The sequence below is a fragment of the Stegodyphus dumicola genome, chromosome 8 (assembly GCF_044657685.1).
Source record: "Stegodyphus dumicola isolate Sdum_Otavi_A_Nest chromosome 8, ASM4465768v1".
NCBI classification, from domain to species: Eukaryota; Metazoa; Arthropoda; class Arachnida; order Araneae; family Eresidae; genus Stegodyphus; species Stegodyphus dumicola.
The window spans coordinates 136,386,695-136,399,838 of record NC_140775.1 but is presented as its reverse complement, the minus strand read 5'-3'; the positions used below and the strand labels follow the sequence as shown (position 1 = coordinate 136,399,838).

The following is a 13,144-nucleotide window of genomic DNA, read 5'->3' as shown; positions in this document are numbered from 1 at the left end:
TTACTTCTGCCCTATTTTTGCTGGTCGTCTTGTATTACTAATTTCAGTTATTATTTTAAAGAAGCATTGTGTTTCAAATTTTATATCCCATTTCCAAGTATGTTCTATAGCAGGGTTTCCAACCCTATGCCCACGGGTACCATGGCTCCCGCCGATTGTTTAACGTATACCCGCCGCTGTGTGATAACAATAAAAATGCTTTAATTTTCAATAAAATTTTATGTGAAAGTTTTCTCATTTTTAATGAAATAGAAATTGCGTCCAGCGCAGATATCACCACAAAGCGAAATTCGACCGATCTCTTTTTTTAGGTGCATGTTTTATTAATATTTTCATTTCCAAGTATCTATCTAACTATAAATTCATCTTAAAAAACTAAATGGTGCCCTGCGTCCAACAGATATTCTAGAATGTGCTCTTAGGGACAAAAGTGTCGGGGACCCCTGTTCTATAGGATTTTAATATAGACACAGGCTGTGTTGAATATTTTAGATTGAAATAAACAGCATCCAGAATTTCCCATCCCCGCTTTGTGTCGTTGTGTTGACAGAATCTGTTGTGCGGAATATTTCAAATCTCATTTTATAATATCACTACCTTTACCTAAATTCATTAAGCCGAGAATAAACTTAGTCTGTGAGGTGCAATCCGAAAAAAAAAAACAGATAGGCTACGAAAGCGCCATGCGCCATCAGGAAATGTGTCATTGCTCTGCCTGTAGTGGTTAATTTCCTTGAGGACACCGGGAGGAAAATTAATGTCCTTCTGCCTGTTAGCTCTTGTGTCCAGTTAGTTTCCCACAGGGACATAAGGTCCTGTTCCAGTCTTGATTTAAGATGTGATAATGGATTTGACAGAGAGATGGCTGAAGCAAATTATCCTTTTGCACTATCAGAAAACGTAACTGTGCGCTCTTCAGAAAGAAGAAATAGACTCTAGTTCTTTGCAAATTTGCTATTTCTGGCAATACGGGAAGCTGCCAGACATCAACTGATACAGAAATGCTCGAACTTCGATATGTTAGGCATTGTATTTGTGTGTCTTCTGTTATAAAACAAGATCATTTGCGGCGCAAGTTTTATGCCACAGGTGATCTTTACACGGTACAACAAGTTTTGTGTCATGTATGCGTTCAAACTGCTCTACAGATTTTGAAATGCATTGCTGTAACAAATGAATGTCAAAGTTTTTGTAATGTGATAGTAATGAGACGTAGGTGATTTCTCAGATGAATTCTCAAACACAGAGTGGCTGGTCTGGATGTTTGAGAAGCCATAAGCACAGATGATATTAATACTATTCATTCCGCCTGATCCAAAAGTGAGAAAGAAACTATATCTCAAATAAAGATATTGAACTCAGGTGAACTTGGCATTTCTTGTTCTCTCTGTCAGGTACGAATTCTTATGTTGCCAGGAAGAACTGTTTCGCCACTGAGTAAAATGTACCTTTTCTATTTTTTTTTTTTTTTTTTTTTTTTTTCGGGGAGAGGGAGGGACGCCTGCAATTTTGTGGGTTAAAGATGCAATATATCTATGCCTCATGCTATAAGGAGAGTTAGAATGCTTCCATGGAATCATGAAGAATTTGGATTCCATTGACTTAAAGGCCCTTTACACTAACTGTCATAACAATTAATCGGCAATGGTGGATTTATCATTTTCATTTATGTCAAGCGCTGTTTTTTTAACACCTCAAAAGGATTGTTACTATTTTCTGTATGTGAATTAACTATCCTATTAAAATAGAAATTGCTGCTTGATTTTCACGAAATATTTGTTGCAAACCTCTTGCGTAAGACATCCGGTGAAACGGATGCCCAGCTACCTACATCTTCAATATTTATGTTTCTTCTTTCTTGTTTTATTTTGTTTTTTAAGATATCGCCGCATTAGTAATTCTTAAAAGTACAATAAAAGATTCATTTGATTTGTTTTTGAAGTAATTCCTTACTCTAACTTTTATTAATATTCCGTTACTGCTAATTTTTCCAGATCTTTTTATGGAATATAAGAACTAAAAATAAAATAATTTTTATATAATACCACTCTACTTAATTTAATTTCATACAGTAAAATACTTGTAACCCAGGGAGTTAAGTTTTATTTCTTTAAATATTGATCTAAGACATGTATCTTCAGTTACAAAGTTTCTCAAATTAAGGTAAAGAAATTTATGTAAATTATTTCGCACAGCGTATGATATTAACTGTAATTTTCTTACAAATACAAAAGCGGGTGAGATACTCTAAAGTCTAAATTTTGATATGACGCCACATAGTAAAAATTCGAGTTAGTAAAAAAAAGCTTTTATACATAACAGGGTCCATGCTCTTATACGTATGTAAAAGTTTCTGATATGTTTCAAAGAGAAATAATTCATTCAAAGCGTGAAAAATTGAAGATTCTTTGTTTTGAGGAAAACAACAAAAAAGTTGCTAGTTTTGGTAGCTAATAATCTCGTATTGAATAAAACAGGCACCTTACTGAGGTTATAGTTGGACTCATTTAGTATTATTTATACTTATTTCTACGAATTTTGCTTATAAATGCATGAAACTTTCAATGTTTACCTTTTTAATTAATACTTTACTAATTGGAATTTGTCTCATAGGGGACGATATAAAAATTAAGATTTTATATTTATAAAACCTTATAACTTTCTGCGGAGAAATTTTATTTTAAAAATGCGTGTATAGAATCCTTATTTGAGGAAGTAACGCTTATAGTCCCCTTTTCCTAATTCTCTATAAATATGCAATGAGACAATTTGAGCATTATTCATCGAACAGCAAATTTTTTGTCTGATTTTATCAATGTTTTAATAATCTGACTGTACGCAATTCAATTTATGCACCTCTCTCTATGTGTAAGTTGTACGGATATTTTCTCCCACTTTATCGCATGCCTTCGTGGTGTGATTGGAAAGCACGTCTGGCTACCAGTCAAAGACCTGTAATTCACATACCGGAAAGGGCGTAGCATATTTTTCACGCCTCCTGCTTTCAAATATATTGCCTAGTTGTCTCTGCAGCCTGGTATCTTTAGGAAACCTACATGTAGCCATCCTGCTAGGGAGCTTCATTCATCTATTAAATTATAGAGTTTATTTTTAACTAACATATAATTTTTATACAATTCTTTTCTGCGCTTTCTCTTTCTTTATGTAGGCCTTCACCAAAATGAAAATCAGTTTGAGTTTTAACAGCGAGAGAGAACTCATAATTTATAGAGGATACTTATGGCAATTGCCTGGTAAAAATATTTTCTGGGATAAGAAGCGTCCATCAACCAATCTGTATTAGCGGTGACTAGTATCTGTAAATTATTAATTGTACTAAAAAGCATCGCTTTTAGTAAAATTTTTAATCAAGTTATGCCTCTTATCTGTTGCTTTTATTGTTTAGATAAACTTCTGTTTGGCTTCTGAAAGCTAAAATTCATCGGAACAAAGGTAGTTGGAAAAGTTCAAATTAATAACAAAATAGTTTTATGCAATATATACATTATTAAATGCTATTATATATTATTAAATAGCATGTACGCAATGATATATTTTGTTTAAAGTGTACAGTTACATGTAATATAATTATACATAATTATTAAATTAAGTTATATTATATAATACATATATAATAATACGGTGTAATAATGTTATGATAATAATAGCATAATAAATAATAATGATAAAATTAATATTAATAATCGATACTAATAATAATGACCAGTTAATAATAATGATGATGATGAAATTCAAAATAATAATCAATAATTAATAATTTATGCATAATTATGCGTATAATATGTTACGATCTGACATAATTTGTCGGAATATGCTAATTATTTGTTAAAAAAATTTCTGAAAAGAAAAAAAAGGTCTTTAAAATATATTAATTTTCGGATTGAACCTAATGCTTAATGTAATCTAGAATTGGTAACTTTATAAGGTATTTCTCCCACTTTCCTAGCGGCCTTCGTGGTGTAGTGGCTCTGCACGCTGGACCGGTATTCCAGAGGTCCGTGGTTCGATTCCCGGCGAAGGCGGCTGCTAATTTTTCATCTTGCCTGCTTTCAAAAAATCCTAATGTCTCTACAGTGGCGCCCGAACTAAAAGGGTTGTGGATGATGATTCTCCACACCCAGGATTTGGCGACTAGGTCCCCTAAAACCCTAGTCGCCCTTTAAAAAGGAGAGTATATAAGGTATTTCTCCCACTTTCCTAGCGTACTTCGTGGTGTAGTGGTTCTGCACGCTGGACCGGTATTCCAGAGGTCCGTAGTTCGATTCCTGGCGAAGGCGGTTGCTAATTTTTCATCTTGCCTGCTTCCAAAAAATCCTAATGTCTCTACAACTTTGTTGCGCTGGGCCTCTCTGCGATTATTTTCATGAATCTTGGAAATTTTATAAGATTTTAGGAAACTCGAATAAATTTCCTGTCATTTTGTATTTTCTCTTATGTTTGTTAGACTGCTTTTCCATTTAAATAGGTCTTACGTTATTTTACATTTTAATTTCTGCAAAACATACACTGTAAAATAATCTCATTACGAAATACAGATTAGAAAGCAGGACTTTGAATTACCTTAAGCTCCTCGGGCCTTCTGGAAAACGGGAAAAAGTGTCTTTTTCCGAAGTTATTTGAAGTAGTCCATTGCCTGTCAGTATCGATAAACGATATTTATGCCGAACGACTTAAAAAAAAAAAAATTAAAAAAAAAAAAGAGTTGCTTAAGAAAATCTGTTTGCATATAATATAATACTTAATATTATCTACTCTAATCAAAGGTAATACTGGTCTAAAATGACGAAAATAAATATGTTTTCAAAATTTGCTAAGTTTATAAAAGTAATTTCAATTAAATTGAGTATAAAGGACACACAGATACTATTTAATACTTATATATGTTAATACAAATTTCTGACCTCGAAATCTTTCAAATATTAGTGCAAATCCCCGGCCAGGAAATTTTTCACATTACCTCTCGACCAAATTTGCCACTCGACCGTCTCTCGAATTTTTTCCTTTTTCTTCTGTAATCATTGTCTAATCACGTATCATTATTAAATATATAGGCGGGTTATTTTATAAGTGTATAATGTATTTTCTCCCTCCTTTCTGCATGCTTTTGTGGTGTAACTGTAAGCATAGTCGACGTGTATTTGAGAAGTTCAGGCTTTGAGTCCCGACGAAGCCACTGAACATTAAAAAAAAAACTGTGATTCTACAGTGGCGCCCGAACTAAAAAGGGTTGTAGACGATGATTCGTCACCACAGAGATTTGGCGATTGGGTCCCTTAAACCCCAGTCACCCTTTAAAAGGGGGAGTATACAAGGTATTTTCTCTCTCCTTTCTGCATGCCTTCGTGATGTAAATGACAGCATACTTGACGGGTATTCGAGAGGTCCAGGATCAAGTCTCAGCGAGGGTATTGCGCTTTTTTCACACCTGCTGCTTCCCCCCCCCAAAAAAAACCCTAATGACTGTACACGTGAAACAATGAAAACTGTAAGAGAGTCTTGAGATAAACATTTTCGATTTTTCATTTAGTTCAAATTTCACTACTTTGCAGCTTCCTGTGAAGAGCAGTTAAAATTCAAATGTTTTCATTGGAATTACTGAATAGTAAATATCACTTTTAATTTTTAACAATCAGATAAGCATTTATTTTTTTCTAAAAATGTTTTAGCGGTAGCAACTGCAGTTGCTAGCCTAACTGAATATCATTCCCAATGAGATGTTATGTTAGCAAAGACATAAAAACGACTTCTAAGATTTCTGTGACGAAAGAGGTTGATGATGAAAGAAAATAAGAAACTTATCCTAATCAATAAAACCCTCGGGTAAAGCTTTTACGTTAGTTGCTGGTTTTTTTTTTTTTTTTTTTTTTTTTTTTCAGGGCACAAGTCTAATGTTTACTCCACGTTACCATGAAAGATAAAAGGCATCCGTAATACGAGCAGTGCTCCTGACAACAACATTTACAATAGTTGGTAACAGAAGCAGGCTTTGTTGCTTTCGGCAGACGTGACTGAGAATCTTAACTTTGTTTAAGAAAACCAGCTTAAGGTCAAAGTTAGCAAAAGACATTCTGCAAGCTGATAAGATCCTGTTTATATGGAAAGTTTATTTTTTACTGCAGGCATTTTTCAGCACTTTTATCAGTTTTTTATATTAGCTTCAAGTGTAGGTCATTAGAATGGACGTTAAAAAGCAATCATGATTAACATATTGTGCCACTCAGAGAAAATTTATTTTCGCAAATCGGGGTCTTTGGGCATTTACATGATTGTTGCCAAAGAAGTTCTGATATTTGTAATGCAAAGCAGGAATCATTCAAGGCTAATGCACAACATGTTATATATATTAACTTTGAGAAATCCTACGTTGTATTATTTGACTACGTAGACGTTGCTAATGTTGCTTGTTAATTTAACATATAACTTACTGATGTTACTTAAATGAGTTAAATGTTGGGTATACATTTAATAGAAATTTTTTAATGTCCAGAGTACATATATGTGTGTGAGCGTGCATGAGTTTGATGTGATATTTTTCGCTGACTGAAGATTCGTGAAATGGACCTCATTTCAGGTAACCTAGCATAAATGCAATCACAGAATACATTAGGTTACTTTTAGTACATTTTGGGGAGTATTTTATTAAGAGTAAGTAGTGATTTTTTGGTACTTTAGAAGAACTTCAGAAAATTTCGCTCATTTATTAGTATCCATTTGATAATGAAATAGCTGTTAATTCGAATGCTGACTTCACTTTTATGTTAATCCCTGAATATGTAAAGCCGTTTTAAATGTCAAGTTCTTTTTAATTAGTTTTTATTTGAGCTACTGAATGATAACCTAGATCAAAATTGCTCATAGAAAAAGAAAATTTTAAATTATTTTTATTTTTCAAGAGACAGCTTCGTAAATGTTACTGTGCTTACATTTCATTGCATATCAACATAAGCAGTTAAATTTGCATTTAATAACAAAAACTTGTCAGTACTCTGAATGAAAAGATTTTTATAAGGATCTATTTAATTTTTCCTAACCTAGATGATTACTTTGATTTTTTTAATACCTAGATAATTACTTTTTTATTCCTTCGTGGAAAGTTTTACTTCGAATTAAGATCAGTAGTGTGGAATTAGAATTTTCATTTTGCTTCTCCAAATTTCGGTATGTATGCCATCTTTTACTTTATGAAATTAGTTCTAGACTTTTGCCACATACTTGAAGTTGGTGAAATTAAACTCAGTTTGTATTAAAGTAGAGTTTCTCAAACTTTTTCTTAGTAGTTCATCTTTTGTCTCCTTCGAAAGCAATTATTTTACCATTTGTTTGATACCATTTGTTTGATACCATTTGTTGATACCATTTGCTTACTACCATTTGTTGTTGATACCATACCATTTTTTTATATTTGTTGATATCAATATACTTATATTTTTAAAATATAAGTAATTAAACTTAATTTAATTTTATATTTATATTAACTAATTAAGTTAGTAGATGATTATTTATATTCTATTTTTTGTAATGCAAGGCTAGTTTGGATCTTTATTCATTAAAAATCGAATAAATGGTGGTAGTCACATTAATGGGATGCATGAACCTGAAGATTCGCGCATAGCTATTCTATATTTCAATGTATGCTGGCAAGAAACACTACAATCGTAGTGTTTTAAATCCATCTTTTGTTGCTTAGACTGGAATGGGAAGTCCATTGGTAAGGCAGCCAGTAATTAATATCATAAAATGTCAATCTTGGAAGAAAAACTGGTAGAAGTTGCTATGTGTGATTTTCCCTCTCAGCTATAGGTAAAGGTAAAAGTATGGGGGACACCAGGTATGTACCATAGGTCAACTGGTATTGCCTTCCCATACTAACTCTTTGAGAGAAAAAAAATGGGGGTAATTGCAAGTTTTATAAGAATTTGCATAGACTGAAGCTTTTCAAAAGGTCTAACGTTTGCCTATTATGGTACATCGTGCAATTCCACAGTACGCCCCGCATCCAGTATTTATTAAAAAATAATGGTGTAGGGCATAAGTAGATTACAAAATAGTAGGAATACAATTTGAGATTCACAAGATAAATTGAACATCTGATTTGGTGCAACAAAAATAGGAGATAAACATAATTAATAAACAAATAAACATAATGAGATAATTATAATTAGTACTGGCAACACAATGTTAAATGAATTGTTATAATAATGCTAAAGAGGTAGGTGTCCATGGGTTATTTCAGATATATTGGTTTATTGCAGTTTATAAAATTCACGAGCGGATCCATTTCGTCCATAATCACAGCATGTAAAAGTTCACTAAGTTTAAACTGTATGTGGACTTACACTGACAGAGATCTAGGCCGTAGGAAGAGAGTCGTTGCATAATTTTCTGAAACTTTGGATATTGATGTTTATCTTTAATTAAAAATCTTTGGAATGCCAGGAGGTCAGTTCTTGGGAATTTTATGTGAATATCCTCAGTTAAGGGGCATGAGAAAACGTAGTGATCAGGAGTTCCCTGTTCCCCACATATGCAGATGTCAGAATTTGCCAAATTTCTTGCGTAGAAATATGTGGGTAAGGGTCCATGTCCTGTTATAAAGTAATTTAGGGAAGGATTCGAGTTCAGAGATGCTAAGCTTACATTGGGCATCAAGTTATATGTGCGTCTTCCCTGTGGAGCATTGTTCCGCAAATCTTGCCAAGATTTTGAAGCAAGTTGTTTTAGTTGGTACTTGAAATTTGAGCGAGGCCACGGAATGATGATTTCAGTACCATCTTGATTAATAGCTACTTCTTTGGCTAGTTCATCTGCCTGATCATTACCAAAATGGCCACTATGTCCTTTGATCCATGAAATTTGAATTTTGTAGTTTGGGATTTTTTCAATAAGAGAATTTATGTCGGATATCAATGGAGAGGAAGGTAAGGAATTTTTAATAGCTAGAATAGCTGCTTGGGAGTCAGATTTTATGCTAAATTCGTTGAGATTTTTGAGAATGGCTATTTCAATCGCTGCTTTTATAGCTGACAATTCCGCTTGGAAAACATTATTGTTATTATGGAGATGGCCTTTCCATTTGATGATATTTGAGGGGGTAATTTGAAAAAACACTGCAGAACCAACGTTTCCTTCAATATTTGATCCATCAGTATAAGCAATTGGAGATGAACTTGAATTTTCTTCAGACGTGGGAATATTACTTTGCTGAAGCGAAGCGCTGGATGGATAAGATTGGGGTTAATTTTCTTTTCATAGTTGGATGGCCAAAAGGTTTGGTTTTTGAATTCTGCGGCTTGAGTAAGTTGGAGAACATTCATATAGGTGCATTCCATTTCTGCACTGATTGATAACGGAAGAGTACCAGCTAGAGTATTAAGTGCTATATTTGAAGTTGTGCGATACGCCCGAGTAACGCAAAGAGTAAAAGGCCTTTGAATTGAATTTAAACATTTCATCTTTCTTACTGTCATTGGTTGTGCATAAATTCCGGCTTCGTAATTTACCATTTTTGAGATGACTGTTTTCAGAAGAATACGTGTCATATGGGGAGTTAAGCCCCAGTTATATCCATGCATACGTAGTAGGCAGTTAGCTATTGATGTTGTACGAAGTTTAATATTTTGTAGATGAGGAATCCAGGAGAATTTCTTGTCGATTGTTAAACCGAGGTACTTGATTGTATTCACACATTTGATCTTTTGATTGTCAATTTTTAGAGCTAAAGCTTTAGTTATATTTTGTCCTGGTTTATGGATCACTAAGACTTGGGACTTACTATGTGAAATTTGTAGTTTTTGAATTTTGCAAGTTGGTTAAATAACTGGAGTGTTTCGTTGCATATATTCTGTAAAATGTCTCTGGTACGGCCACTTGTAATAAAAGCTACATCATCTGCAAAAGCTACAATTTTTGAGTGATCGGGCCATGGATAGGCAATGATGTTGTTGAAGCTGATATTCCAGAGATCTGCACTCATGCAAGACCCCTGAGGACATCTTCGGACTTGATTACGCACAATTTCAGTGTTGTTGTAAAGAATCATACTTTTCCTGTTTCTGAAGTAATCTTGAATAAATAGAAATAAATTTTGAGGGCACTTAAAGGAACGCAGCGCTTGTAAAAGTAGTGGCCACCATAAAGAATCGAAAGCTGATTTTAAGTCGAGACATATTATTGCAGAATGAAGTTGGTTGATTTTATTGTTTCTGACTTGTTCAAGAACTGAACTAATTGCATGACTTGTTGAAAGTAGGCTTCGAAATCCAAACTGGTTATTGCTTATTAAGTTTTTACTGTAAACATGAAATTTTAGACGACCAATAAGACATCTTTCCAAAACATTTCCCAGGGCTGGAAGAAGATTTATCGGACGAGAAGATTTAGGTTCATCGGAGCTTTTATTCTTCTTATTGAAGAGTATTATATTACCAATTTTCAGGCAATCAGGAAAGGTAGAGAGTTCTATACATCGATTGCAAAAACTACAGATTATGTCAGGATGGGATTGATTGATTAATTTTATAATCTGGTTATCGATGACATCTGGGCCTGGTGCCTTTTTTAAAGCTAGGTTTTTAATTATTTGCTTTATTTCTTGTTTTGAGAACGGAATATCGTTGTCTGTTTGTGGAATGTCATCGCAGTTACGGATTCTGGTTTGAGTAGGCGAATCTTCAGCTGGATCATCTTTTAGAAATACAGAGTGAAGAATTTCATTTAGGGTTGAGAGAGTGGCATCCTGAATTTTAGCAGAACTTGAAAGCAAATTTGAGGGAAGTTGGATTTGTGACGGTTTAAATATTTTACTACTGGCGATCTTGTATAAGGTGCCATAAATTTCTTTATTGTTTGAACAATATTTGTGCCAACTTTTTAATTTAGATTCGAGAATCATCTTTTTGTAGTTTGCATTTTCTTTTTTGAATTTGAGCCAGGCTTGGTGTCTTAATTCATTGTCAGTAATTGATTTCATTTTCCGTTTCAATGCTCTTGCCTTATGCTTTTGAGCGCGTAACTCTTTAGTCCACCAATTTATATGAAAGTAAGGTTTTGCAGATCGTATTGGAAAGGTATTTTCACTTTCTGTAGCTTTATTTAGATCTTCTTTTGTTGCACTTAGTTGGAAGGAAGAAATCATTGGAAAGGCGGATTGTTGAATTTGCTTAATAAAGTTCTTTTCTTTCTTTTTAGTAATTTTAAAACGTTTCATTAAAACTGATTCTGAGTTCTCTTTGATTTCAAAAGTAATATATTTATGATCTGAGTGGGAGTTATCTTCTTCAATTTTGCGATTTGAAATCGAATTAATTAGGTGATGGGAAGTAACTATGAGATCTGGCCACCCTCTCCCATACATTGTTTCGAAAGAAGGTAAATCCGAGGCTTGGTTATGAATGACAAGATTATGTGAATTGAAGAATTCCTCAAGGGACCTTCCTCTTGGACTTGTGGAATTGTAGCCCCAAAGCTGGTTGTGTGAACTGAAGTCTCCACAAATTATGTGTGGACCTCGGAAAGAAAACAAGATGGATTCTAAATCTTGAAGCTAAGGCGAAATATCCTCGGAGGGAGATGCATAAATACTTGAAATAAGAAGTTGAGAGTTGGAACTATTAAGACTGATTGTAACTAGGTCTCTTTTGGCTGTAGTTAGAATTGGGTGCCAGCTATGATTAAAACTGATGATAGCTGCTCTGAGATGTTGATTGGGGGACTGAGGAGAATATTGAAAGACATTCCAAGACGTTGGAATGCTACTTACTTTCCCTTCGATACAACAGGGTTCTTGGATTAAAACAAAGTCTTTATGGTTATGAGTTAAGAATTCTGCTAGATGATCAGAAGCCGTTTTTGCTCTTTGTAAGTTGATTTGGAGAAAACGAATTGAAGAAAATGGTATCGAGTTTTTTAGCAAGGTTGGGGGTAGATTATTTTGTACATCACTGTCCACGTTATAATCTTGAGTTGAAGCGTTATTCTTTAAATTGCGCTCTTGCATGTTACTATCAACTGAAGAATTTTTAGTTATGGATGATGGCAACATGTGAGGTTGTGGCTTTGTCCGGGTACAATAATTTGTTGAGCTGACTCGGCATGTTCTTTCATGAGCACCGTGATCAGTTGGCAACGAAGAACCAGTTTCTTGGTTACTTCGCACACAATTTACACAGAGTTTTACGTTTGAGGTACACTCTCTATAGGAATGTTGTTTTGCGCAGATGGAACAGCAGGGAGGATTTTGACAGCTTCGACTATTATATCCAAGACCCTGGCAATAAAGGCAACGAGGAAGTGAAATGTAGGGGCGGAAGGAACACGAGTTGAATCCAATGAAGACTCTTGACGAAGTAAAACAGTCACTAGAATCTGAAGACTGGAGAACACGAAATATCAAGATTATTATTTGATGTAATTTTCAGAAAAGCCGATTTGATATCTTCAGCAGTCGCTGAAGATGGTACATTAAACACTATGAGTTTGGTACTTTTGGGTTTTGAAGTACGAACAGTTACGGAGGCTTGTAGTTGTGAATTTTCAACAATTGAGCGGTGTAAGTGTTCTAAGTCTGCTTTCTTTTCGACACCGATTAAAAGCTCATTAGACTTAGTAGTACGAATATTATTGATATGAATACCCAGTTTTTGTGGATTAAGTGTCGAACTTAGTTGGTGTCTGATATCTTCAGGTGTTCTCTCTGAATCTTTAGGTTTCAGGAGTAGAATATGATCTCTGAATTGACTATATGCATTTAATTTGAAATTTCTACTTTTTTTTAATATAGAGAAACAAGGGAAGGTTTCGAGGACCACCTGTTTTCCGCGGACCACAGATTGAGAATGCTGACTCAGTCTAAATACTAATCCAACTTTTTAGACTGTAGGACGAAGGTCTTTATCTTTCAGTAACAGAACACTACATAAATACAGCAATGAAAAACAACTAAAGTTTTGCTTGACCTTTAAACCGAATTTATAGTTCTAAAAGTTCAAACACATTAATTTTTGTGTCTTGCAGGATGGACATGCAACAATGATTCAACGTATTTACCAGTCAAAACTTAAATTTAACGCTTAACAATCTGACTCTTACACTACTACTAATTTAGTTTCAATCAGAGTCACTCACC

General features: G+C 34.1%; 1 protein-coding gene across 5 annotated transcripts in view; it reads left to right on the top strand.

Moving 5' to 3' along the window:
- Positions 1 to 13,144, top strand: part of LOC118181341 (calcitonin gene-related peptide type 1 receptor-like) — a 174,816-nt gene that overhangs the window by 58,502 nt on the left and 103,170 nt on the right. The window contains exon 1 of one of the 5 annotated variants that reach the window (XM_035350465.2): positions 6,445 to 6,592. The exons of the other annotated variants lie outside the window; for them this stretch is intronic. The gene's annotated coding sequence lies outside the window, so the exon portion shown is untranslated. Of the gene's footprint in view, positions 1 to 6,444; positions 6,593 to 13,144 lie in introns of those variants that run through there. 5 annotated transcript variants of the gene reach the window in all.